The sequence below is a fragment of the Rhinatrema bivittatum genome, chromosome 3 (assembly GCF_901001135.1).
Source record: "Rhinatrema bivittatum chromosome 3, aRhiBiv1.1, whole genome shotgun sequence".
Lineage (NCBI taxonomy): Eukaryota > Metazoa > Chordata > Amphibia > Gymnophiona > Rhinatrematidae > Rhinatrema > Rhinatrema bivittatum.
In genome coordinates, this window is record NC_042617.1 from 156,320,963 (window position 1) to 156,348,729 (window position 27,767).

A 27,767-nucleotide genomic window follows, 5' to 3' on the forward strand; every position below is an offset into this window, starting at 1 on the left:
GGTATAGAAAATAGTGTGGCATTTTCATTAAAATGGGAAGGGTAGACAGCTTCTCCATGAGCCTTTGTCTTCAAACTCCCTTCCTATACAGTTTTTACACCATTGGTTTCATCCAGTGTTTACCCTTCAATGGATTATAGAAACACTTAAAGCCAAGATTCCCAACCATTCCATTAAGTTCCCTTCTGCCCCTTTAATCAGATAAAATAGACAGCTATCTAATGTTAAACTCATCATGTCACAAATGCTCGCTGTGCCAGCAGCCTCTGACCCCGCCCCGCCCCCGGACAGCCTCGACCCTTTTCCGAAGTCTGTGGGCACACTCGCATGGCCGGGCCTTTTTAAAATAGGCCCGGCGCGCGTAAGCTTTTGAAAATTCTGGCCTTACTGAGTGTGACATGGCCACAGGGTTTTGAGGTAGCATTATGAATTTTGTTTTGTAACAAGGATGGAACAGAATTAGGTGGGAGTAATTAAGGACCTGGGCTGATAAGGATTTGCTATGAATAACTGTTATATTTTTCTTGATGTTGTATGAAAGTGTAGATACAATAAAGCTGTGGCCTGTTCTTCCAAAACAAAATTAAGTATTAAGAGTATTATTTCAAAGGTAACAAAAGGAGATGAAAAATTGTAGGGGGGGGAGGGAAGAGGAGAGGGATAAGATGTGTCCAAGTTATAAGCAGAATATACTTCCCTGATGCATAGTGCTTATGTGATGAGAAAGCCAGCTAGAGGCATAGAGCAGGGCTTCCCAAACCTGTCATGGGGACCCCACAGCCAGTCGGGTTTTCAGGATATTCACAATGAATATGCATGAGATAAATTTGCATATACTGAATCTCCATGATATGCAAATTTATCTCATGCATATTTATTGTAGATATCCCGAAAAACCTACAAGCTGTGGGGTCAATAAAATAGGCTTGGGAAGCCCTGCCATAGAGGGTATTGTAAAAGGACTCCAAGGTAGTACCATTTTAAGAAAGGGAGGCACAGACAACATAAGAACATAAGATTTGCCAAAGGTCCCTCAAGACCAGTATCCTGTTTCCAACAGTGATCAATCCAGGTGACAAGTACCTAGCAGGATCCCAAAAGGTTGATAGATTCCATGCTGCTGATCACAGGGATAAGCCATGGATTTCTTGAAGTCCACCTTAATAATGGATTATGGACTTAATAATCGTTTATGGACACCATTTGAAGTTGTCATGAAAATCAGTCTATTAAAATAAATATTACCATTTCTTCCAGGAACTTGTCCAAACCTTTTTTAAACCCAGCTATACTAAAAAAATTTTACCACATCCTCCAGCAACAAATTCCAGAGCTTAATTATGCGTTGAGTTAAAAAATATGTTCTGTATTTGTTTTAAATATATTGCCTAGTAACTTCATTGTGTGTCCTTTAGTCTTTGTACTTTTTGAAAGAGGAAACAACCGAGTCGCATTCCACTCCACTCATAATTTTATGGCCTCTATCATATCTTCCCTTAGCCGACTCTTCTTTAAGCTGAAGAGCCTTAACCTCTTTAGCCTTTCTTCATACGGGAATCGTTCCATTCCCTTTATCATTTTGGTTGCCCTTGTCTGCCACTTTTCTAATTCTACTAAATCTTTTTTGAGGTGTGATGAGTAGAATTGTACATAATACTCAAGGTGCATTCATACCATGGAGCAATACAGAAGAATTATGATATTTTCTGTTTTATTCTCTATTCCTTTCCTAATAATTCCTAGCATTTATTTGTTTTCCTGGCCACTGCTGCTCACTAAGCAGAGGATTTTAATGTATTCATGATCACACGTTGATCATTTTCCTGGTTGGTGATTCCCAATATGGAACCTTGTATTGTGTAGCTATAATTTGGGTTGCTCTTCCCTAAGTGCATCATTTTTCACTTGGTCACATTAAATGTCATCTTCCATTTGGACACCCAGTCTCCCAGTCTTGCAAGGTCCTCTTGCAATTTCTCACAAACCTCTTGCGATTTAACAACTTTGAATAATTTTGTAACATCTGCAAATTGAAAACTTCACTTGTTTCATTTCTAGATCATTTATAAATATGTTAAAAAAAACAGTAGTCCCAGTACAGATTCCTGCGGCTTGCCACTATTCACTTTTCTCCATTGAGAAAATTGACCATTTAGTCCTATGCTCTATTATCTATCTTCTAATCAGTTCTCAATCCATTAGAAAATTGACTTCTATTCCATGACTTTTTAATTTCCTCGAGTCTCTCATGAGGTACTTTGTCAAACACTTTCTGAAAATCCAGATACACTATATCAGCTGGCTTACCTTTATCCCCATGTTTATTCTTGCCTTCAAAAAATGTAGTAGATTGGTGAGGTAAGACTTCCCCTGGCTAATTCCACTTTGGCTTTGTCTTATTAAACTATGACGATCTATATGCTCATTAATTTTGTTCTTTGTAATAGTTTCAAACATTTTCTTAGCACTGACATCAGGCTCACCACTTTGCAATTTACGAATGAACCCTTTTTAAAAATTGGCTTTACGATTACCATCCTCCAATCTTCAGGTACCATTGGTGATTTTAATAATAGTTTACAAATTACTAATAGTAGGTCTCCAATTTCATTTTTCAGTTCTTTCAGCACTCTAGCATGTATACCATCTAGTCCAGGTGATTTACTACTTTTTAGTTTGTAACTTTGCCCTATTTCATTTTCCTATTTCACTGAGATTTGTTTCAGTTTCTTTTAATCATCTCCTTTAAATATTACTCCTGGCTTGAGTATTTCCCTTACATCTTCCTCAATTAAATACCAAAGCAAAGAATTCATCTTCTCCTCCTTTAGTGCCCCTTTTAACCTTCGATCATCTAATGGTCAGCTTTTTGCTTTGAATGTACCAGAGAAAGTTTTTAATATGTATTTTTGCCTCCACAGCCAATTCTTTTCAAATTCTGACTTTGCCTTTCTTATCAATGCTTTGCATCTAACTTGCCAGTACTTATGCTGTTTCCTGATTTCTTTATTTGAATCCTACTTCCATTTTTTTGAAAGATGTTCTTATGTCTAGAAAAACCTCTCTCACCTCACCTTTTAACCATGCTGGTAGTCATTTTGGCCTTCCTTCCACCTTTTTTTAATGCATGAAATACTGCTGGTTTAGGCTTCCAAGATGATATTTTTAAAAAATGTCCATGCCTGATCTAAATTCTTAAACTTTGCAGCTTGTCCTTTTAATTTTTCCTAACCATTTTCCTCATTTTATCATAGTCTTCCTTTTAAAAGTTAAATGCTATCGCAGTAGATTTCCTTAGTGTCCTTCCTCCAGTTATCAAGTAAAATTTGATCATGTTATGATCATTATTATCAAGTGGCCCCCAACACCATTATTTCTCATACCAAATCATCTGCTCTTCTAGGGATTAAGTCTAAAATAGCTCCCCCTCTTGTTAGCTCACTGTACCAGCTGTTCCAAGAAGCAGTCGCTTATTTCATCTAAAAACCTTTCCTCCTCAGCCTGTCCTGATGTGACATTTACCCATCAATACTGAGGTAATTGAAATCATCCATTATTACTGTAGTGCTAATTTTGTTAGGTTCCCTAATTTCTATTAGCATTTCATTGTCTGTCTGTTCATTCTGGCCAGCTGGGCACACCCTCATTGCTATTCTTTTCCCTTTCTCACATGGAATTTCTATCCAAAAAGATTCTACAGTGCATTTTGTTTCCTACAGAACTTTTATCCTGTTTGACTCTATGTTCGTTAACAGAAAGCTTCTGGGAGTTGTCATTCCAAGAAGTTGAAATCTGAATGAGGTGACGTTAACTCACCACAGATAAATATGCCAGTAGTTGAGGAATACAAGTGAGAGTGATTAAAGAGCTACTTAAGGATAAGTAGAGTCACTTTGGGGCAGGCCATAAGGAGCATGGAACTACCAAATAGGCACAGCCAGAGACACAACGGTTAGTCAGAGTAGGACCATGATAGGCCAAAAGCTATCAATCCAAGTGGGGATATCCCAGATAAAGAACTGGAGAACCTGTGATTTGAGGTTAGCAGAGGGCAAGATATAGCAGAGAAAGGTGTTTGGTTGCAACATAGAGTTTATGCCAGCCTATGCTTAAATACTTGCTATATGTCTTGTAAGAGAGTCTCACAAAACTGCACCTTACTAGTAGGCCTCAAGAGTATTAACAGAACTTGAGTGTGAGGAAGAGTAGAGTAGGAGTGGTAGAAGAAGTTTGACACTTCCCAGTGGGAAGTCCTGTGTCCTTGTGGGGCAGAGTTCTTTTTCAGAGTAGTATGTCCAAGGGAGAGGGCTGCTGTTTTTTTTGTCCTGTGAAGGTGAAGTGGGCCCAGGACTTCAGGAATAGGGAGGTTGTATCAGGAATCCAAGAGGACCACTGAATCTTATTGAGGAACCAGACGTGGTCTCAAGTAAGGGAAAGGCATTTCCCTACTTTTAATCTGTACAGAGAGAATGATTAAATGAGTAAAGAGTGAGGTTTTATAGCTGGGGTCATAAGGAATATTGCTAAGCTTGAAGAAAATGTACATAGTGTTGCTGTCTGAGAAAAGCATCAGCCAGAGATTCATCTGTATTTGTTTATTGGATTCCAGAGAGCTGCATCCAGAATTTCAGGTACAACTAAGAGGGGATGTGGCCAGAGAGGGCTTTCCTGACCAAGAGTATCTACTGCCAGGGATATGCAGAATTCCTATTAACTGAGACCGTGAGTTATTTGAACTTTATTTTTCTGTATTGATTTTGTATTAATCACCAGTGTACCAACTGTGATTTTTATCTGCAATCAAGTTACCAATAAAAGGATTTCATTTTTTGAACAACAATTGCAGTGGTGGTGCGGGTTTCCTTTGCTGACTGTTACAGATGACCACCAGAAAAAAAACACTAAGGGCCTTGCAAGACTTGGTCCTCCTCCCTCCGTCATCCTCTGCCTCCACCCCACCACCCAACATGGGAAGAAACCAAGGGCCATGGGTCCTGCGGGCAGAAGTAGGGGCAGGGGTTACAGTCTGAAATGACCCCAGTGCCTCAGTGGCATGGACCTGTGCTGTTATCTATGAAGGAACAGAGACAGAAGGAAAATAAAACCCCGTTTTGGTGCAAGTGCTTGGTCAGGCTGTAGTTTAGGTGATCAGGTGGACGTATGAAGCAGGTCACTGGCAGTGGCCTGTCATGGTTGTTCATAAGGAAGCAAGGGCAATACAAAGTATGCAGTGGAGATGAGTCAATATTTAATTTGTTTACTAGTATAATAATATCAGCCTTCTCAAACTTCTACGAGAGCACTCTCTACAACTTAAGCATTCATATGAGTGTTTTCTCAACCAAATATTATTTATAGGCCTCTTTTTTTCCTTTCCCATTTTCCCTATTGATTCCTATGGAGTTAATATGTGTGTGTAAAATTTTTGAAGCTAATCAAATGAAGCGTGTGGTGACTGAATGATGGAGATTCATTTTTGGCCTCCTGCTCTCAGAAAAGGCATGACAGAAAGGGTATGCTTAGGTGGTCTCCTCCATCTGGTTCCAGGATGCTGTTGATACCAAGAGAGGAGCTCTGTCGACTGAGAAGGATAATGAGACTCCTGCATACGGTTGCAAAGTGGATAAGTGCTGTGGAACAAGGACCTGACTAAGAAGGTATGTAAGAGGGAGCCTCAAGGGGGCTCATGAGATATACGGAGCATCTAAGTCATAATTGCTCAAAAAAAGGTCTGATTATTTTTATTTGGTGAAGTGAACAAATAATTTCTGGCTTAAATTTTTCTAAGTCTACATTTGATTGGCTTGAGCCTTAAATGCCCCAGTTTTCAAGGCCAATTTTCACTTTCATCAGAACTGTGACAAAAACATGTTACGCTCTTTTTCCAGAGACTAAGTGATTTCCATCCTGTCTCAAATGATGAATACCACAAATTTTGGCTTATCTGAAGATTTTACGTTATCATTTAATTACCATATGGACAATGTAGCAGATGTCAAAACAAAGCATTTTTCATTTGCATAATCTATGTTCCTATTCAAGGCACATAATTCTATATGATGATCTATATGTACAATATACATATCTGGTTCCATATGCACGCATTACTGTCATTTATGTAATGAGTGAAAGAAAGGACTGGTTTTAATTTAGAATTATTTTGTATTTTATCAATCATGTCAAGTGCCAGACAGAATAGTCATGGGAATCATGAAATACCATCTCAATATACACAAAAACATTAACTGTGCCTTCTCAATTATTTACATATTGACTGAATAGCATTGAAAATCTATTTGCAGTTGATAATAGAGAGAATGATTCATAGGCATTGGATTGAGGATTCGTTTTCATTCTTTTCCAGCACAGCCTTATTTATAAGACTTGGCTTATTGGAAACAGCCCAACAACCCCCAGGAGGACAAAGGATTGAGAGAGACTGAGCAAATGCCACAGTCTGCCTGGTGAACCTGAAGACAGTGTATGGGAGGGCATGGTACACTGACAATTGGAAGGTAAAGCAGGTGGTAAGAAACAAGAATGGAGAGTAGTAATATACTACTGGCAGGGAACTACAGTATACAAAAAGTGGAGAGAGAGAAGGACTGAGGTGACTAGCCTACTGGTTTTGGCCAAGGTTCAGAGGATCTTCAGCAGCAGTGTTTGTGTCTCACTCAGAAGGAAATTGAGATGGTGAGCACTATATTAAAAAAAAAAACAAAAAAAAACAACCCATAATAAAAGGACAGTTGTGGCACTGTAACTCAGTGCAAAATGTGAGGAAACACCTGAATTGCAACCTTCTGTTCTAGAGGCAGCAGCTTTATCAATCATAAGGCCCTCCAGTTAGTTAAGCCAATGTTTCCCAACCCAGCTCTGGAGGCACACCTAACAAGTCTGATTTTCAGGATAGCCACAAAGAATATGCATGGAAAACTTTTGCCTACACTGGGCCTCCATTACATGTAAATCCATCTCATGCATATTCATTTCAGATAGCCTGAGAACCAAACTAGTTAGGGTGTACCCCCAGGATAGGGTTGAGAAACTTAGAACATAATGACAGATAAAGACCATATATGACCCATTCAGTCTGCCCATCCACATCTCCTGCTCAGCTCTATAGTTGCGCTGCCTCAGAGATCCTCTGTGCTTTTTCCATGCTCTCTTGAATTCCGATATTGTCTTGTCTCTACCATCTTCACCAGGAGGATATTCCTTGTGTCCACCACCCTTTCTGTAAAGAAATATTTTCTTAGATTACTCTGGAGTCTACCTTTAACCTTTGTCCTATGACCCCCTTCATTCCAGAGCAATAATAACCCAGAAAACAGAAAAGAAATTTTAAAAATCTCCCTTTTTGCAAAATTTAAAAGTGAAAAACAATTTTAAAAATCACTTTTTCAAAATTAAGTCCCAACACTTAAATATAAAACCAGAAAAAATATATCTTTTGTAGTTGAGCCCTTCCAAGAATGCCAGATCTTTCTTGCCTTGAAGAAACTGAAGCATTAAATTTAACATTCTGGGTAGTATAGAGGTAGAAACCCAAGTGCATAATGTAGGCCAATGGTTCCCAAACTTGTCCTGGAGGGCACAAGTCAGCTGGGTTTTCAGGATATCCACAATGAATATGCATGAGTTAGATTAGCATCACTGCCTCCATAGTGAAGGGGTCTGAACGCTTCAACCTGACAAAGGACTTCATGTACCAGAATTCCCTGCTTCATGACGGGTTTACTTACAGTCTGCAATACAGCTGTAATTAGGACATTGAGAAACTCTCTGTCAGCACATTGCACATTTTCATTTTTTGGCTTCGCTGTTCTTATTCTCTGATAAGCTTTCACTGCTGTAACCTAGATTAGAACAATGGATGTATTATGTGATGGGCTGTATTACTGCAGACTCGCGAATTCCTTTCCAGAACTGCAAGTCCCAGCAGCCTCTCCTGCAGAACTTGGGAGAAGTTTCACGAAAGTTCCAGGGTGTCTAGGGAGGGGGTCAGTAGCCCCTTCAGCCGGAATATGCTTGCTCAGCAATGCTTAGAACGCATGTGTAAAAGATAAGAACTGTAAAGTGCTTAAGAGTCTGTTCCTGAAGGGGAGGGGCATGCAGTTGTACTGAGCCTTTGTCTTAGCTGCATCTTGCTGGCAATAAAAGTCTATCTTTACGGATCAGTTGTCTGGACCTCCTTACTGACTAAAAAGAGACGGTTACATTTGGCGAGCCTCAGCCAGGAGGTACCGGGGACGCTATTTTAGCCCCCCAGTTGGTCCAGGGGATTTTGTGGCGGAGTGATCCCCCAGACTTGCCTGGTGAGTGGCCACCGCTGAGTTCAGTGATCAGGTATCTGAGGGGGTCATTCCACGGAGATCCTCTGAGACCTTTGGGCTGGTGATCTGGGAAGAAGGCTTTCGTGACGATCGGAAGAACCCTGCAGGCGAGTATTATGGGAATGATGGGAAAAGTGAAGAATAGCTAAAAGAGTAGCAAATAACCGGTCCATCCGTGAGGGGACCGAGGGGGCTTTGATCACACCCCAAGCGGTGGTTTGGTAGGAATTGCATTCCGAAAGCCACGCGCATAAAAAGAGGAAAAAGAAGTAACGCATACGATAGTGGGAATAGGTTTCTTGTTGTGTGAAAGTGACCCTTTTGTGTCTGACGGATACGGACCCCTTACCTATCCGTCTTCCCTTCCCTCCTTTGTCTGTGACTCTATCCTAATGGGAGGGGGCGGTTCTACTCCATTAAAAATCATGACGGAGCACTATAGTGAAGTGTTCGATAGGCATAAATGTACTAAACCCGGAATGATTCAACAATGTACCCATAGGTGGCCCAGTTTGTGTGTAAATTTGCCTCCGGTAGGAACTTTCAATTTCCAAACGGCCACGAGGGTCCAGAAAATAGTTATACAAGAAGGGAATCCGGGTTGCCCTGAGGATATTCCGTATATAACCGCATGGATAGCAGTTATTGAAAATCCTCCGACGTGGGCAAAAAAGCTAGTAGAGGGAGCCGCCCTCGTAATGGTAACTCAAGTACGCAAAATGGGGAACCGGAAGTCCCCAGTGTCTGTCTGTCTGTAAGGTACTTGTAAAAAAAAAAATTCTACTGTGTTTGATCTACTCTGGTGATGCAGACTATTTTTACTTAAGGAAAATTTATTAAAAGTGATTGTGAATTACTTATCTGTATATGTGTGCTGAACAACGGCAGTTAGCTGCTGCTGCTGGGAGCTTGACAGTTAACTAATTTGGCTGGGCAGAGACTGCTTCTCAGCGGGACAGTTTAACCCCTATAACATTTCTCTGGTACGTTTGGGTTTTCAAATTATTAATTAAGGATTGTAATGTATGTAACTGCTATCTGTGAATTGCAAGCACATGTACCAGGGATTTTTTTAATTGTTTTAAACCCTAATAAGAAGAGTTTTGGTTTACAGATGCTGCACAAGACTACTATACAACTAATTAATTTACAGTGTTAAGTTAAAATACTGATTTGATTGCTGAAGAATGCATTTACTGGTGTTGAAGTTTAGAACTTGATGGCAGTTAAGGGTTAACAGCAGAGATAATTACAGGAGAGAGGAGGGGATCGAGCCAGAGAGAGAAGAGAGAAAGAAGAAAAAAAAAAAAAAAAAAGGACATTGGGCTAGCCTGGGTAATGAAGACAAAGAGAGAGAAAAATTGTTTCGTTTGTTTTAACAGAACATTATTGAAAGTTAGTTGATGGTGTGCGTATGTGAATAAAGATAGAATTGTGGCTGTTTCACAGAAGTTGAAGTTTTTGTAGCTCCGAGTTTCTGCTGATTAAATTTACTCTCCAAGGTCCTTGCTAAAACTGTCTGTAATCTGACAAAGGATTGCTACTTGCAAAGAAATACCAGAACCAAGGGTCCCTTACAAATCATTTAGTGCCTTATGATGCAGGCTATTTTTAAGACATTTTATAGCAGCAAATTAATTGTTACAGTACAAAGTGGAATGGTGGTGCGTCCCACTGCGCGTCAGTACGTAGTGCGTAGGCATTCAATATGGCTGTGCGTTTCATGCTGGCATTGCTAATCAGAAGTTTTAGTTTTCTCATATCTTCTATCCCAGTGTCCTCCCTATGCTTATCTTTCTATTCTCTAATACCATGTTAATTATTGTTCTTACTTGTCTCCTATATATTATCTGTTATTTAAAAGTTACATTGGAACGCATGATAAAGTATGAACTCTCTTTTGCTGACGCAGTTTATTTTGAAGCTGTCTCTGGGAAAATTAGAGGAGAAATGATTAAGAATGGGACCTTTGTTAAAGCTTTGTTAAATATACAGAGCATAGCAAGCGGCAAGATAAGACAGCTGCAGTTCTGACTGTGGGAATTACAGGATGCCGTTTGTAAAAAAAAAAAAAAAAAAAAACCGGAGAAAACAAAGACTTAATATTAAAAATTTTGATTCAGTGGCAGGCGCAAGTTAAGGATTATTGGAAGTTGTGGGCAAGAGAAGGGGCCACTATGCAAGATTAGGAACAAGAGCAAATATGAGTCGGCCCAAATGATAAAGTGGTGGCCCCCCCCCCCACACATATATATATATATATATTGCAATTATGTTCTTTTACCACTGGTGGGGGCTGGGCTCTGGCTATTACCATATGTTCTTAGTGGTTGCAATGTAATTGGTACAAGGCTTCCAAGGGTTTGATCATCACTCCTGCACACCTAAAGCCTGCAGATCCAGGTTGACTTTATTGAATTAACCCAATGCCAAACTTACAAGTAAGAAGGAAGCAATGTTTTGCAGCTTCTCAGCCTCGTCAGAACTGACTTGCCTCCAGGCGCAGGTCACCTATTCAATTTCCAGATGGACAGTGATCTTTTCATCGTATTTTGAGATGTATGGGAACAGGGATCAGGAAGAGAAGAAAAGGGCCCGTCCCTGCAACCAGGAACTTAATAATAGAAACCCGACATCCGAAAGAAGCTGCAGAAGGCCGAAGGCTTTGAGGGCATGAGCCTCAGCCAGTTAAAAGCTATAGCAGACTAGGTATGTGGAAATAGAGAAGTGGAAGAGAAAAGAGAGAAGCAAGTAGACATATGAAGGAGAAAGTGACTGTTAGCCGCCGCTCTCGAGGACACTCGGACGGGAAGGAGCCAAGACAATGGCAGACCGCGAAGAGGAGGGGGAACAAGACCCCCCTTTGGGAAAGAATCAGTGTGCGTACTGCAAAAATGAAGGCCATTGGAAGAGAGACTGTGAAGAATGGCAAAAGAAATACGGGAGCCCTGCAGTGAATACTAACGACAAAAATGGACCTGCACCGACACAAAGGGGCCGAGGAGGAAGGAGATCGGACAACCCCCACTGGCAGGGGGAGGCGACAAGGAGCATACAGCCTGAAGAGACCGGGAGGGAAGAATCCCCACTGACCCTCTGGTGGAGATCCACGAGGTAACACAACAAAAATCAGGGGCCTGTTGGACTCAGAGGCCAACGATCTACGAAAGAGACTGTTTCTATAGTGGGTGCCTCAGGTCAGGTACTCACTGCCCCTCTGCAGAAAGAATGAACTATACAAGTAGGCGGGACCATGGTATCCCTTATCGGATGGAACCTGCTGTGTAAGCCTCAGACCACATTGAGATTTCAACCAACAGGGGAAGTTAAAGCCTCCTTCGGGGACCATCCAGTGATACTCATCTATCCCCTCCAAGAAGAATGGAGACTACATCTTACCATAGTCGAACGAACCATCAAACATCGATATGAAAACAACACCCCCTCAACAAAAACGAAGACAACTGATGGATAGTGTACCCCAAGTATGGTTCGAACAGAACCCGGGAGGAATAGCTATCGACGCTACCCCCATATGGATAGAGATGAAACAGAATGCACAGGTGATTAATCAACCTCAATACCCCATTCCATATATGGCCAGGCAAGGAATCCAGATACATCTGCAAAGACTGTATGATTTGGGCATTCTCCGGCGAATCCGATCTGCTTGGAACACCCCTTTGTTGCCCGTAAAGAAGCCTGGATCAAATGACTATCGACCAGTACAAGACTTAAGAAAAGTGAATAGTCAAGTAGCAGATCTAGTAGCCCTCGTCCCAAATCCATATTCAATCCTTGCCCAAGTCTCTCCTGCATCAAAGTGGTACAGTGTCATTGATCTGAAAGATGCCTTCTTCTCCGTTCCGGTAGCGGAGGAATGTCAAAAGATTTTTGCTTTCACATGGGAAAATGCAGATACTGGAGTAAAAGCAGCAGTACACATGGACTAGGTTGCCTTAAGGGTTTAGGCACTCACCTACGCTGTTCGGTGAGCAACTGGCAAAAGACTTAAAGATGTATCAAGTAAAGTATGGGCCAGTCATACAATACGTGGATGACCTTCTGTTGTTTCGAGAGACGTACCTCGAATGTGCGGTATCCACTCTTCAGCTGCTAAAGACGTTGTACTCAAAAGGGTATCGTGCAAGTAAAAAGAAAGCGCAAATCTGTGAATTGGAAGTAGAGTATTTAGGCTTCCAAATACGTGGAGGAACCCGATGTCTGGGGATTTCTCGCACCAGTTCTATAAGAGATCAACCTGTACCCACTTGCAAGAAAGAGCTCCGGGTGTTCCTTGGAGCTGCAGGATACTGTAGGCTGTGGATTGCTAACTATGCAGTTATTGCCCAACCCCTATACGACAAGCTGCGGGGTAAAGAAGCAGGATCTCAACCCTTCCAGTGGGAAGGAAACGAACTGGCAAGCTTACGTCAACTAAAAGAAGCCTTAATTGAACCACCTGCTTTAGGATTGCCAGATGTAATGAAACCATTCCATCTATTCGTCGATGAGAAAAAGGGAATGGCCATTGGGGTATTGACTCAAAGTTTAGGATCATGGGAACGACCTGTTGCATATCTGTCAAAAGGAATGGACAATGTTGCAAAAGGATGGCCGGGATGCCTCCGAAGCATTGCTGCTGCATGCTTACTGATACCCGAAGCTGTTAAGCTAACATTTGGACAGATTTTACAAGTAACAACTCCTCATACTATCCAAGGACTGCTAGAGACCCATGGACCAAAATGGATGACTAATTCACGTCTCGTCAAGTATTAAGCCTTACTGTGTGAAACACCTGAACTTCAAATACAGGACAGCAAAAACTTGAACCCGGCCACTCTTATGCCGGCACCTGAACCAGTTGCCCATGATTGTGAAGAAGTCATGACTACAATACATTACAGTAGACCAGACCTGAGGGATCACCCCTGGCAAGGAGCTTGGACTTTATTCACTGATGGGAACAGCCAAATCATTCATGAGATACGTTCTGCTGGATATGCTGTTGTATCCGAAGATGAAATCATTGAGGCTCAACCTCTTCCCCCAGGAACGTCTGCACAAAAAGCTGAACTAATTGCCCTTACTCGAGCTCTGCAGTTGGCAGAAGGAAAAACTGTAAATATCTATACAGACTCTAAATATGCCTTCCTTACAATCCAAGTGCATGGAGCATTATAGAGGGAAAACAATTGAACAATGCATCAGAAGTACGTGAATTACTAGACGCAGTTTGGCTACCTCGCAAGGTGGCTGTAATGCATGGAAAAGCACACACCAGGAAATCAAACCCTATTGTCAAGGAAATCAGAGAGCAGATGAAGCAGCAAAAAGGGGCAACTCGGGAACCCTTCCAAGCAGTATTAATTGCATCGAATCATCAGGCTTCAGGCAGTCCTGGAGCTCATCACCAACGACTGCTTTCGCTCTTAAACTCTGGGCAAAACAAAATACCAAAATTATGACTGCAGTGTACCAGAATAGATTGGTTTTAGATTACCTTCTGGCCCAGAAAGGAGGGTTTGTGGAACATTTAACCTCTCCAATTGTTGTTTACAGGTAGATGACCAAAACAAGGTTATCCAAGACATCACTGATCGCATGGTCAAGATGGCACACGTCCCTGTCCAGCAATGGAATAGTGCTTGGGACTGGACCAATGGATTCCATGGTTGGTTTTCCATGATCGGTGGATTTAAGAGCTTGTTTGTTATCCTAGCCAGTTTAATTCTGTTTTGTCTTTTAGGACCCTGAATTATTCCTTTCTTGCTCAAACCGCCTTCGTCGGATGATGGAGGACATTGCTGAACGCAATACAGCCACGCAGCTCCTGTTACTGTACATGTATTCCTCTGAGCCTATAGAACCTGTTTAACCATCCTCATGTTTTATCCTGGGCCATCTTCCCATACATGACAAGTTCGGGCTACAAAGGGGGGTGGAGCCATTAGGGCCCATCCGTCTCAAACCCGTGAAGAAACCATCGGACTGTTTGGGAAATTAGGGCCCCCTGAGAACTCAAATTGCTAATTTTTCTTGTTTCTGTTTCTTTCAGCTCCACAGTTGCGTTGTGATGGTGTGATACTTTTCATAAAGAATGATAAGTATCAAAGGGGGGAATGAAGGGGTCTGAACGCTTCAACCTGACAAAGGACTTCATGTACCAGAATTCCCTGCTTCATGACGGGTTTACTTACAGTCTGCAATACAGCTGTAATTAGGACATTGAGAAACTCTCTGTCAGCACATTGCACATTTTCATTTTTTGGCTTCGCTGTTCTTATTCTCTGATAAGCTTTCACTGCTGTAACCTAGATTAGAACAATGGATGTATTATGTGATGGGCTGTATTACTGCAGACTCGCGAATTCCTTTCCAGAACTGCAAGTCCCAGCAGCCTCTCCTGCAGAACTTGGGAGAAGTTTCACGAAAGTTCCAGGGTGTCTAGGGAGGGGGTCAGTAGCCCCTTCAGCCGGAATATGCTTGCTCAGCAATGCTTAGAACGCATGTGTAAAAGATAAGAACTGTAAAGTGCTTAAGAGTCTGTTCCTGAAGGGGAGGGGCATGCAGTTGTACTGAGCCTTTGTCTTAGCTGCATCTTGCTGGCAATAAAAGTCTATCTTTACGGATCAGTTGTCTGGACCTCCTTACTGACTAAAAAGAGACGGTTACAATAGTATGTACATTTTGTCTCATGCATATTCATTGTGGATATCCTGAAAACATGACTGGCTGGGAGTCCCCCAGGACAGGTTTGGGAATCTCTGATCTAGGCATTTCAGTTTCAGGTTCCTAAAATTAATTGAAATTTCAGACAAGCGGGAATGGTAACTTTGATACCAGCACACAGGTGCACATGTATGCACGTATGCCAGCTCGCACCAAAGGGCACAGCCACATTATAACATATGGGGTAGATTTTAATACATGCGCACGCACATGCGTACCGGATTTTATAATCCATGCGCACATGTGCGTGCAGCGTGCACAAAGGGGAGATCATTTATGCTAACTTTGCGCGGCGACGCATCCCGGCCTTCCCCAGTTCCCTCCGAGTCCGTGCCGGTTTCATTCATGAATCCTGGAATGCCCCTTCCCCGCGCAGACCACGCCCATTCCCCGCCCCTTTTCAGAAAAAAATTGTATGCACATACGCAGGCGCCTTTTAAAATATACACGGTGCAGGCCGGCCCGACCTTTGCACGTATCTCCTGGCTTTGGCACACACTGGGCCTTTAAAATTCATCCCTTAGTTATTATGTTTTAAGCTGAAAATTTTCCCAATTTAAGGGCCTAAAACGAATGTGCTTACATTTAGATCTTCTATGTATTTGTTTACATTTAGAGACCTAAGTTAATTGTCTAGCGCTGGAAATCAGCACTGTGTGTACCTAATTTGCTTTGCCTGACCTGAACCTGTCCCTGGCCTCACCCACTGTTTAGGAAACTAGAAATAATTGGTGCCTAAATCTAGGAACGCAGCATGGAAAATGTTCATGTATGCAAATCTAGGTGCTTATTTCCGTAGGTTAGGTGCCTAGATCTTGAATATCTACCACATAGGGGTTAGGAGCAATCTATATGACTATTGGAAATTCAATGGTACTGAAATGGCATCTGTCACCAGATATATGGATCAGAAGTTCTGATTACCTCTGATGCGATTGATACTGTTGCTACATTTTCTCTGATAAAGTTTCTAATTGCACTCAGTTTTCCCTCTGACAAAATTACCTGACATTTTATGGGGCAATTTCCACCCTGTTCCACCCAGAATATCTTTTTGAAACTTTAAAAACCTCTTCTTGGATACCTGCCCTGGTTGGCTGATTAAAGCCATTCTTGAACTTTTTGTCCTGCCCTTCTTCTTTCAGGAGCTGATGCAATATCATGTGCTCAGGGTAGGACACAGGTTAGCCCGAGATTGAACGAGCGTTTTGGATGCGCTAGACTAAAACCCGATGCAAAAAGGGGATTAGTGCATCCAAACACACTTCTGGCTAATAGCACTCATCACATGTAAATGCCATGTAGATAAGGCTATTAGCTATTGCCCCCAATGCAAAAACTCGCCGTATACCTTACATGCATGTTTTTACACCCAAGAATTAACACGCATCAAGGGCTCAAAAAATTACTGGGTTTCTGTGGTTCCACAGGAAGCAGCATGAAAAAAAAAATCTTGGTGGCGGTCAAGTTAGAAAAACAGAAGCTTAATTTACAAGTGTCCGTTTTCCTAACCTGTGGCTGTTCGTGGGCTAGGAAAATGGATGCTCAAAACTTGGGCACAGCCACATCTCCTGAGCGCCCGGTGCCGTGGACATGCTAGGGACGCACAATTTATCTCTAGCACATCTTTTTTAGTGCAGCAGCTCATTTGCCTATTGCATTGGGCGCACAGGAGAGAGGGATGTGAGTGTGTTGAAAAACCATGCACCCAGTTTGGATGCATGCTTTTTCGCGCTTGATATTGCATTGACCCCCTAAGTGAGGGCTGTACCCTTATGCTTTATTCCTAGATTTTTCAAAAGGCCTTCTATTGATCCTACAGAGCCTGCAATTTTTTACCTATTTCTAATTTGGCTTTTTCGGCAAAGGTTCTGGAAAAAATTGTACAGAGCCAAGTCTGACTTTTTAGAGGAGTATTTAATTCTTATTCATCCTGCTATGTCTTTCACAAGGCTCACAGCACGGAAACTATGCTTCTTTTGATCTTGGCTGTTTTTATGACAGAGATTAGATGCTGGGAAAGCCTATCTGATGGCACTTTTAGATATCACAGCCACTTTTGATACCACTGATTTTATCGTTTTACTCAAGCAATTAACTGGATCAGGGCTTGGCATACTCATTCTTAATTGTTTTGTTTTTTTTCATTCCTAACTGGGCGAGCGTAGCAGGTCTGTTTGGTTCATCTGTCTCTGAATGGTTACTCCTGAAATAAGGGGCTCCACAGGGATCTGCCATATCGGCTGCCTCTTCTAGCCAAATTGCTTGCATCATTTGGGATACACTAGCAACTCTTGCACACAATTTATTTTTTCGATTGACCCACCTGATTCGGTCATTCTGTTTTCTATGATTGATTATCTGCAAGCAATTAAAACCATTTAAAAATATATTAGCAATCTTAATAAGACAAAAGCCCCATGGATCCGTCAAACTTTAGTCCCGCATCCTCTGAATGGTTTTATGTTAGACAATGTCCCTATCTGTATTCTTACTATGGTATGAAACCTGGAGTTTATTATTGATTCCCAATTCCCAACTCTGTCCCCTTGCTATACCTCTTGCTAGTGCAAGTAAAAGTACTCATGGAATGGGGTTTTATGCTTAATTTTACAACCTCCTAATTGATTTTCAGAGCATCATTCATGCGCGTACAACAAGATTCCACGCTCATTCTTTGCTTTGAAAATGAAGCCCTAAATGTTTTCCCTTATTCTTTCCAAATATTTATTTGTCTTGTCTGTGTGTCTCGACTAGTCCCTGCTCCAAGGTGCTTACAATCTCTTATGTGTATCTGTACAGCTCTGTATACACCTCTAGCAGTTTATAATTTTTTAATAGTACTAATAGTAGTATTGGTGTTCTAAGGGCAGATGTAATATTTACAGGTTTGCATTTTTAATACATAGGGTTGTTGCTGTTCTGGGTGTTAGTGCTGTTTTGTTATGCCAGATTTGTTAGGTAGGTTCTGAGAGACTTTTTTGCAGGGTTTTCCGTTACTTTACAAAATGCTTGGAAACAGGAGTATGTGTCAGAGTTACTGAAGTGATAACAGAATTTGAATTATTTTTGTATGGTGGGTAGTATGGGAAAACATCCTATTTTAGCCCAGCCAGTCAGCAATTTCAGAGATTACCTTCAGGCAATGCAGTATTGATTTCTTTTCATTTAAAAATCTATGTATTTCTTCATTTGTTTTTCCATCTACCCCTGAAAACAAAATCACAGATGACACATTCATCAATACTGTGAAATGATTTCTAAAATGTTGTATTATGTACTGTATATCTGTGTGTGTGTGTATATATATATATATATATATATTTATATAAATACACACACATATAGATACATAATATAACAAAGTGTAGTATTTAAAAGTATGATGTCCAATTATGGGTTTTATTCTGGGAGGGGTGGTGGTGGAGTCATCCTGAGTGTTGAGTTTAATTATCTAAATCTTGGAGGGGGCACCAGCTGAAGGTTCACCTAGGGTGCCTAATACCCTTCCACCAGCCCAGCATGAGAGGCTTGAGAACTCCTAGTAGTGGCCCCCAAAGAAATGAGTCTAGGGACATATTTTGAGAAGGAATGTGTTTCTTTGCCACCATAAAAGTGAACATATGACATTTGTAGAGAGGCATCTGCTGATGTACGCTTCTTGCTCTTCCTACCACTTCAAACAGGAAGGAAAGTTCATGTGGTTTAATTCTTCACATTTTCCCTTGTACTACATGTATTATAACTGACATTAGCCTCCACATGTGCAGTTATTGTTTTCCAGTCATGCTATCCTTAGTTAAGAACACAAGATGTGTCATGTTGGGTCAGACTGTTGCATCCGTCGCTGCTCGATGCCCTCACTCCGCCCTCTCTACCTCTGTGGCGACTCCCTCCGGGTCTGATGGACTGCTAGCTGCTGCGAAGTCTTCTTGCCGTCTTTCTCCGTCATCCCCGGAAGGGCACGACGCTGCGGATCCGCCATGTTCCTGATGATGTAGGGCGCACGCGCGCTCCGATTTATGTACCAGCAAGGGCGCGAACCTCGGGAGCTTCCCCCTGAGATGACGTCACCCGCTTCCAATATAAAAGGTCTCAGTATTTGCTAACGAATTGAGTTAGCAAGGATTCGTCCAAGCTACTCTGCCTCCTCGGACTTACTAGGGGTACCCGCTCCTCGGGGGCCTCGCTCTCTTTTCTTTATTTCAGATTGCCGATAGGAAATGGTACTCGCTCCTCGAGGGCCCATGTTCCTAAACACTCTGAAGATTCTCTACTGTCTGGAGATTGCTAACTCCTCCGTCTCCAGGAGTTGATCCATACAGATTGCTAACTCCTATCTGCTTTCTTCTCCCACCAGACAGTAGATTCTTATGCAGAACACAGAGAAACCCAGACCAAAAACAGAATAAAGAGATCAGAAAGTATAAACAGAAACATGCTGGGAAGAACTGAACCCACAACAAGCCAGCCTCTACATGCAGAGCAACAATGGAAAATAGAAACATTACCATTCTTCATAAAAGAAATAAAATCAAGAAATATAAAACATTAATCATAATAGCAAAGTCATATTCATAAAAAGAATATTTCAAACCAGTTAATAAATAGAATATAAAAAATTTCCCAAATACAAAAAAATATTTTAAAAATCTGATGAATAAAAAATCCAATTAAAAAAGTTCTATTCCTCTCCCCCCAAAAATAAATATTTCAAAAGAGCAGAATCATGAAATTACACTCAATAATTAAAACTAATAAAGATTTCAAAATCTGCTCTCCATACCTGGGATCTGATTTCCAGTCACCCTGAGATTGTCATGGATTGGGGGAGGAAGGGCCGCACAAATGTTATCTTCTCTCTCATATACATGCACAATAACACATTCATTCTCTCACACACTCCCTCTCTCTAACATATACAGGCTGCCTCTCCCTCACCCTCACAGATACTTTATGTGTGTATGTGTGTGTGCATGCTCGTGAGAGCCTATATGTGACACATAAGCTCTCACAGGCACACAAACATACACAAACACACAAGCTCTCACACAGACACATTCACAGGCACACAGTTCTCACACAGACACACACACACACACATGGGATCTCACATAGACACACACATTCACACACAAGCAGGCTCTCAGATATACATAGGCTCTCACTCATTCATACAAAGATACCATCTTACCCACATGGTCTCCTGTTAGCATCAGGCCATGGTGGGATGAGCTCCACCACGGTCCTGCGGGCCTCTTGTGCTGTCTTCGGGCCGTGGTGGAATGAGCTCCAACATGGCCCCACGGGCCTCCTGCTGTCTTTGGGAGATACAGCCCACCGATTTTCATGCTTGGGTGGGAGGGTGCGGAAGCTGTGCACGTTCATGTCTGCACACATGCCCATAACCAGAAGTTGGGTCCCTCCGGGTATAGGCATGCATGCGCGCAAGCCTGCACACAACTGCCGCTCCCTTCCCCCCCAGCAGGAAGATCGGTGGGAGCTACGGCCCGAAGAGATCAGGAGGCCCACACTCTCTTCTTTAGTCTCCGGCTGGTTAGGCTCTGCTGGCAGCCCGCAGCCTCTCCTGCTGCCGCCAGCCCGCCACCTCCCCGGGTGTGCCGCTCCTTGCAAATGCACGGTATGCACACCCAGTCACGCTGGGCTTATGTGAGACCAGCATGAAAATTCAGACACTGTGAGCCTAACACTCACTGAGGGGGAAATGTGTGTCCTGGGGGATGCAGGCACGATTTAGACCATAATTCCCAGAAAGCATATGTTAAAGGAGCCTGTTCTCTCTGAACCAAAATGGAATAATAATTTTGGATATTGTGCTCTATGCTTTAAGACAGAAATGCAGACATTGCAAAAGCTGCCTAGGTTACAAAACTTCTTTTGGCAATCCCAGCAGACTGTCTGCCTTTGGCGTTGCCTGAGAGAAAGAGCTTGGAAACTGATTGGTTCTCTGTTTGTCTCTAAAACATTCTTGAGATTATACAGTCTTCTCTGTAAAAATTAACCCTTCACTTTTATAAGAAGAAAAAAAAAAGGACCTCCAATGAAAAGCTGAGCTTGGCACTCATCCATAGGCATAGACTATGACTTGTCTAGTGAGAATAAATTAGCCAGCCAACCAGCCCACTATTACCAATGGCAAGCATATCACCAACAGCCAATGTCCTAAAAGTCAACTTTGCTGAGGCTGCCCCATCTTTGCCTGTTCTCCTGTGACCAACGTGAAATGGACCCGAGATTCTTGCTCTGAGCCACGAGGCACCTTATGCTCCGGACCAGCTCCCAAACACTGCTTTGCAGAGAGAAACTGCCTAGCTCCTTCAATTGTGATGAGAAACAGATTTTAATTTCAGACTCACACGAAAAGAAATTCTGAAATTATTCTTAATAGGATTAGATGACCTGTAATACCTGTGAATTAACAAATTTGAATAATGTTTTTAGTTAAGGATCTATTGTGCCCAATTAGACAGTGAAACAACTGAACATAACAGTCTTGAATTATTAAAGCAGTTACTATACATGTAAAACCAATAATGGGCTGCGAAGGTATGGAGAGAGCTCCAGGTCGCAGCTTTACAAATATGTACAAGCGGCACCGGTCGAAGGTCAGTTATTGAGGCTGGTACAGCCCTAACAGAGTGTGGTTACACACGGTGTTGTAGTGAAATGCCTGCTTGTTGGTAGGAAAAAGAGATACAGACCATCAATTAGGAGGAATAGGTCTGTTTGCCCACTGGAACTCGCAGCTTGTCTTTTGCCACAGAATGAAAGAGTTAGGTGTAATTCCTATGGAGTGTAGTGTGGTCTAGATAGAATGCAAGTGCATTTTTACAGTCAAAGGAGTGGAAAACCCTCTCGCTCTGGTGAGTGGGCAGAGTATATTCTGAGTAAGGTGAGATGCTGCGTCTATCTTAAGAAGGATATGAAGTTGAATACGTAAGACCACTCGGTCACGGAGGAATGCAGGGTCGGGTAAGTATGTAACAAGGTGTGGAACTCACTGACCCTGTTGGCAGAAGTGATGACTATGAGGGAAACAATTTCCCATGCCAGACTGTTAAGTGAGAGGAATGGCAAGGCTCGAACGGGGAGCGTATGAGTCTTGTAAGCACTAAATATAGGCCCCATTCCGTAACTAGTAAAAATAGAGGCAGCTTAATCAGTGGATAACCCATGGTAAGCTGACTCGGAAGGGGTTGAACCGTTAATCGGGTATCCCCACTCCCAAGAGGTATGCCAACTGGAACCGAGGAGTACCCATGAGGAGGATGTCTGGGGAGCAGAATCCGAGAGAGTAAGAGAAAAGAGTGGTGTAATAAAAAAGGGGGTAATACCCTTTTGTATGCGCCATGTGGTAAATCATGACATTTTGAATGGTAAGATTTATGTGTGGAAGGTTTTTGTGACGCTACCAGTACCTGAGAACATCAGTGAGTCCATGATATGAGACTGACCTCTGAGAAGGCGAATTGGTTACTGGTGTGATAGATTGAGAAGTATGGGAAAGCATACTGGTCTCGGCCGGGACGTGGGTCTGAGAAACAGTGAACCCCGTCCCAGTGCAGCATAATAAGAGTGCTGGCTATGAGAGGCATCGAAAGAGACACATATAAGAGGCCTTTGTTGCAGCAAAGGCGTCCATGGGAACGCATTGGAGACATGTGTAGAGAGTAGAATCTGTCCACCGTATGGTTCTATTCAGACACAGAGGGCAAGGTCAGTTGACCTCAGCACTAGAAGATTTTTCTCGCTACACATGTAGTCCGAGACCATCTGAGAGGATGGAAACCTATATGGAGAAGGACTGCTAGTGCGTTCAGTAAGTCTGTTAGATAAGTGGCCTGGGGATGCATGGAGTGAGCAAGGGCCAAGGGTAGAGCTGCGCAGCTTCCTAGCAGAGCAGCTAAGAGGTTGTGCGTGCTTGTGTGTTGGAAATACCACATTGTCACTATGCTGTCTATATGCACAAAGGTTTGTTGCAGAGGCAGTATTGTAAGGCATAAAGGCATAACTCATGTCTCGAAGCTCCAGGAAGTTGATGTGAAACTCGGCATGGAGCGGAATAGATGCATATTGGGTTGAGAAGATGTTAGTTCGAACTCTGCAACTCTGAGTAAATGCAAGCATGAGCAGGACCAGCCTAGGTTTTGGTTCTAGATCTGCAATATGGATCAGGGACGAAAGCGGTTGAACAGCTTAGATCCACTGATAATTGAAATTTCACTGAATCTTACTCATAGCAAATCTGGACTTATGAGTAAAGTGCATGGTGAAAAAATCCTGTGGCCCAGCAATGAAAGAATTGAGGGACTGAGGTTATGTTGTATGCGCGCAGAGACATATAGGAATTTGTCAGAATGTCTGTGCAATTGTTGGACAGGAAGTTTGTTGTGACTGTGGTGTCCAGAAGTGTTCTATATGGGATTTATGGTAGTTAACAGCAATCCCAAGTAGTAGATTTATAGTGAGTTGTAAAGAAGATAGAGCTCCTTGCTTGGATTGACTGTTGTTATGCAGCTGTCCATGCAAGGAAAAGCGTGAATGATGTTTTACTCCATAGAGAAACAGCAGTCACTGCTAGTGATTTAATGAAATACCCAAGTTGCCGAAGCTGAAGCAACCGGCAAAGCTTGGAATTGTAATATTATTGACTCACCATGAAGCACATAGAAAGATCAGAGAAGAGAGGCAACCTTCCTGCAGTATGGAAGCATGGTGATGACAGACACCATTTTATCTGTCCCTTCTAAAGAAAGTTGATATTTCTGAGGTCCAGGATGGGTGGAGAGTAAATACTTTCTGTTGAAAGAAAGAATAGTGAAATTAAAACTCCCCTCCCCCCCCCATGCGCTTTGTAGCGTCCGGGGGACTGTACCCTGAACCTTGGTACCAAGTGGGGTGGCCGCTCTGATATCCAGCAAGTTGAGAGACCAGGAGGTGTCCAACTGGCAGGGCTGATATAATCTGGATATCATGTAATCTCCCACGGGAGCGTGAGCGGTAAAAGTCTTACCCGCATTTCTGTGTGCTCTACAAGAAAACATCAAGACCTGTTGCCAGGCCTCGAGGTGGATTTGCAATTGAGGCAGTGTTTGCTGGATCTTGTGTTTAGCAGATCAGCGAATGCATCTGGGATTTCGGTCCTTAATTAGGAACCAGAAGCTAGAGTATTAATCAGTACAGAGTCCCGTTGCTGACAACGGGAGGATGTCCTGATGCAATCCCAAATGATTGGTAGAAAGGTTCTCTTAGTATTGTATCCGACATAGCTGGCAATAGTGATATGTGACACTAATACGGTTCTTGGAAGACAAGACAACCTAGAACCTTTCGAACCATATGGCCCGATTTAGAACAGGTCTCAATGGGATTGTCGCTGAAGCAGGATTAGAGTACTTACCATCCGTTGTGGATCGCAGAAGGAAGAGCCGGTGAAGATCGATGGCTCCGTGGATTTCAGGAGGCATCTAGGGACAGCCTGAAGGACGTAAACGTCCAACTCAACTCTGTAACCTGGTATGGTAGTGCAGGTACACAGGAGACAGGCTGAGCGTGTCTGGCGCTACTACAGTAATTTGTGGAGGATCAGTACCCCGCACCGGTGTCGGTGGGGAATGCCTCGGGTACAGGGGAGCCATTATGACTCATGAACCCGGCCATCTTTGCAGCGGCTCAATGTATCGTGATGCCAGTGCAGAATTCCTCGGAACTCGGTCCGGTCATTCTGGAGCACCGAGGACTGCCAGCACTGTGTGGAACAGTAGCAGTGGCAGTAGCAATGTTGCTCGGCCCAGGCATTCTCCAGTACCGAGTAGGATAGCACCGATGTCTTGGATGGCGTCGGTGGCAGATGGTTACCGTGCCGGTGGCAATGAGTGCCATGATGCTCGGCCCGGTCTTTCCCTAGTGCCGAGGTGGATGCCCTCGCTGTCCTGGATGGCACATGATGATGGATTGTCAGCATGCCTGCACTGCTCCTGGCACTATGTAGTGTCATAGGCTGATTCAGGGCTTTAGTTAAGAACCCAAAGCATGGAGCACTGTCTTTAGGCGAGGGCATTGTGTGTCGGTGCTATGTCAGTATTGACGGTATCGATGGTGGCATAGAAGTGGCATCGAGGGTATCGTTAAAAATATAGATGAAAAAACATCGATGGCCCGCACAGAGCAACGATAAGAGTGATGGAGGCACTGACAGCATCAGAGTAGGTATCGATGGAAACAATGTGGCATCGAAGAATCGAATAGACATCGATGGCATCGGGAAATTGATACCAGCATCGATGGAATCGATGGCCGCATCGATAAGAACGACGAGGACACCAATGGAAACAACGTGGGTGTCGATGGCAATGATGGATGGAGACGGGCGCCGATGGCATCGGTGACATGGCCACAGGCATCGACGGCATGGCCACGCGTCAATGGCATCTGGCACTGACATGGGCATTAACGGCATTGATGGCACCGACATGGGCATCGATGGCACTGACCCGGGCATCGATGGAATCGATGATGGCATTGATGGAACCGACCTGGGCATCGATGACATCAATGGAATTGATGACATCAATGGAATCGACCCAGGTATAGATGGAACTGACCTGGGCATCAATGGCATTGACCCAGGCATCAATGGCACAGATACCAAGGTGTGTATCGATGGCATCCACCCGGGCATCGATGACATCGATGGAAAAATCAGCGCCATAGATGAAAACATTGATGGCACTGAAAGAATCAATGCGGGGATTGATGGCATCGATGGACCACAGGGGGAGGGGTGTCGATGGCATCGAAAAAGGCAGGACGGCCTGGATGGGGGTACCAATGGTAGTGATGGGGGCATCGACTGCACGAAGGTACCGTGGTATGAATTTGACAGAGGTCCTGGTGGCAACGGTAACCGTGGAAGTCCCTATCCCACTAGCGCTAATAACCAGGCAGAGGGTCACAGGAGGACACTTGCAGGCTATATGGGGCTAACTGTGAAAACATAGGGAGAGGGAAGGCCACAATTCGATTGGTAGGCCGGGGAAACCGTAGTGAGGTGACAGGAACCGACCGAAAAACAGGGCATAGTACTTACCGAGCGTCGATTAAATGTACGCGAAGGGAGACCCGTGCAGGGAAAAAGCATTTGTGAAGTAAAAGTTTAAGTGTTTCTGTAAGGAAAAATTGTGAGAATTTCTCACAGAGCTCCTAACCGCTATGCTTACTGCAGAGCAGAAAAAAGAAGACTGAGGGGAGACACCTGTGGTCACAGGGATAATTGCAGGCTGAGCATGCTCAGTGCACTCAGTGTGCCAGTGTCAGTCAAAGCTTTATAGAAACTTTGACAGAAAATTTTTCCGTAACAGGGCTCCGTCCACTGATGTCACCCATATGTGAGGATTACCATCCTGCTTGTCCTGTGAGAAAACTGGCTATCACAGTGTAGGGTTTCAGAGTTCCTATCCCTAGCTCTCAGTAAAAGTTGTCAGCTGATTTGGGCTGTTAGAGCTCATGCTAGAATCTAGGAGCTCTGGAAACTGTCAGTATACTGTATTCATGGTAACCCAAGTGCTTCATGCTAAGCTGACAGGGCAGTTCAGTCAGTTAGGATCCAGACTGTGAGTGAGAGAGTGGACACAGTGAAGTCAGAGGTGCTTTCATCACCTGTTTCTCTTCAGAGACTGCCTGAAGTGTCTGTATTCAGTAATAAAAGATACAGAGGGAATACTTGTAGGCACATTTCTGAGTGAATGAGAGTGTGTGATTGAGAATTTTAGTGCTTGTATTTGGTATAAGTATCAGCTGTCAAGGTAAGCTGTCAGGATAGGATAGTGATTGCTGGACTATGGATTTTAGTTTCCCAGCCAGTTAGCTGCAGTGAATGAGAAATAAACATTTGTGAGAGAAAAATAACAAAACAATTTTATACCTTGACAAAAACTTTCCACTAAGGAGAAAATAATTTCTGTACAGTTTTTTTTTTCTGTATGAACAAGTTAAGGCTAGGATTTGAGATAAAATCCTAACAGACACTGTTGTCAGCCTGAACCTATTTATCTGGGAATTATGCCTGTTTTTTAACTCACCTTAATTATTTCCCTGTTAAGTTAGAGATGCTTTCCCCCCTTTGACATTCACAAAGTAAAAGGGAGAGTAACAGAAGAAACAAAAACAAAAGAAAATAATAACTCTATTGAGTTTCATGAAAGAACACAGGATAGTTGTGTAAAGAGAATCTCAGATGAACAGTGTAACTGAATTAAAAATGGAATACAGCATCTAAATATTAACCTGGTTAAATACCAAACAATATCTCCACACTCAAATAAGGAGGAGAGATAATAATTATCTCTCTAAAGACACCTTACAGCATGTGTGAGTGTAAATTAAGCAAAATTCTGGGAGAATGAATTTGTGATAAATACCTCCGGAGAAAGAAAGAAGATATATTGCCTCTAACATTAAAGATAGAGAAGTATAAATTATCATTTCATTTTTCCACAAAGCATATTCAAGTTCAACTACCCTGTACAGACCACACATATGGGCCGATACAGTAAAAAACGTGGGAGAACGGGCGAGCGCCCGCTCTCCTGTGCGCGCAATTCAGTAAATACATGTATTTAAATTAGGCCCGGAGGTAGAAAGAGGCGCTAGGGACACTAGCACTTCCCTAGCGCC

General features: G+C 42.9%; 1 long non-coding RNA gene across 1 annotated transcript in view; it reads right to left on the minus strand.

The window, feature by feature from the left end:
• Positions 1 to 6,657: 6,657 nt before the first annotated feature.
• The window catches only part of LOC115088710, a 39,106-nt gene continuing 17,996 nt past the window's right edge, over positions 6,658 to 27,767 (minus strand). Inside the window, exon 3 of the long non-coding RNA XR_003855830.1 lies at positions 6,658 to 7,237. This is a non-coding gene — a long non-coding RNA (uncharacterized LOC115088710). The remainder of the gene's footprint in view (positions 7,238 to 27,767) is intronic.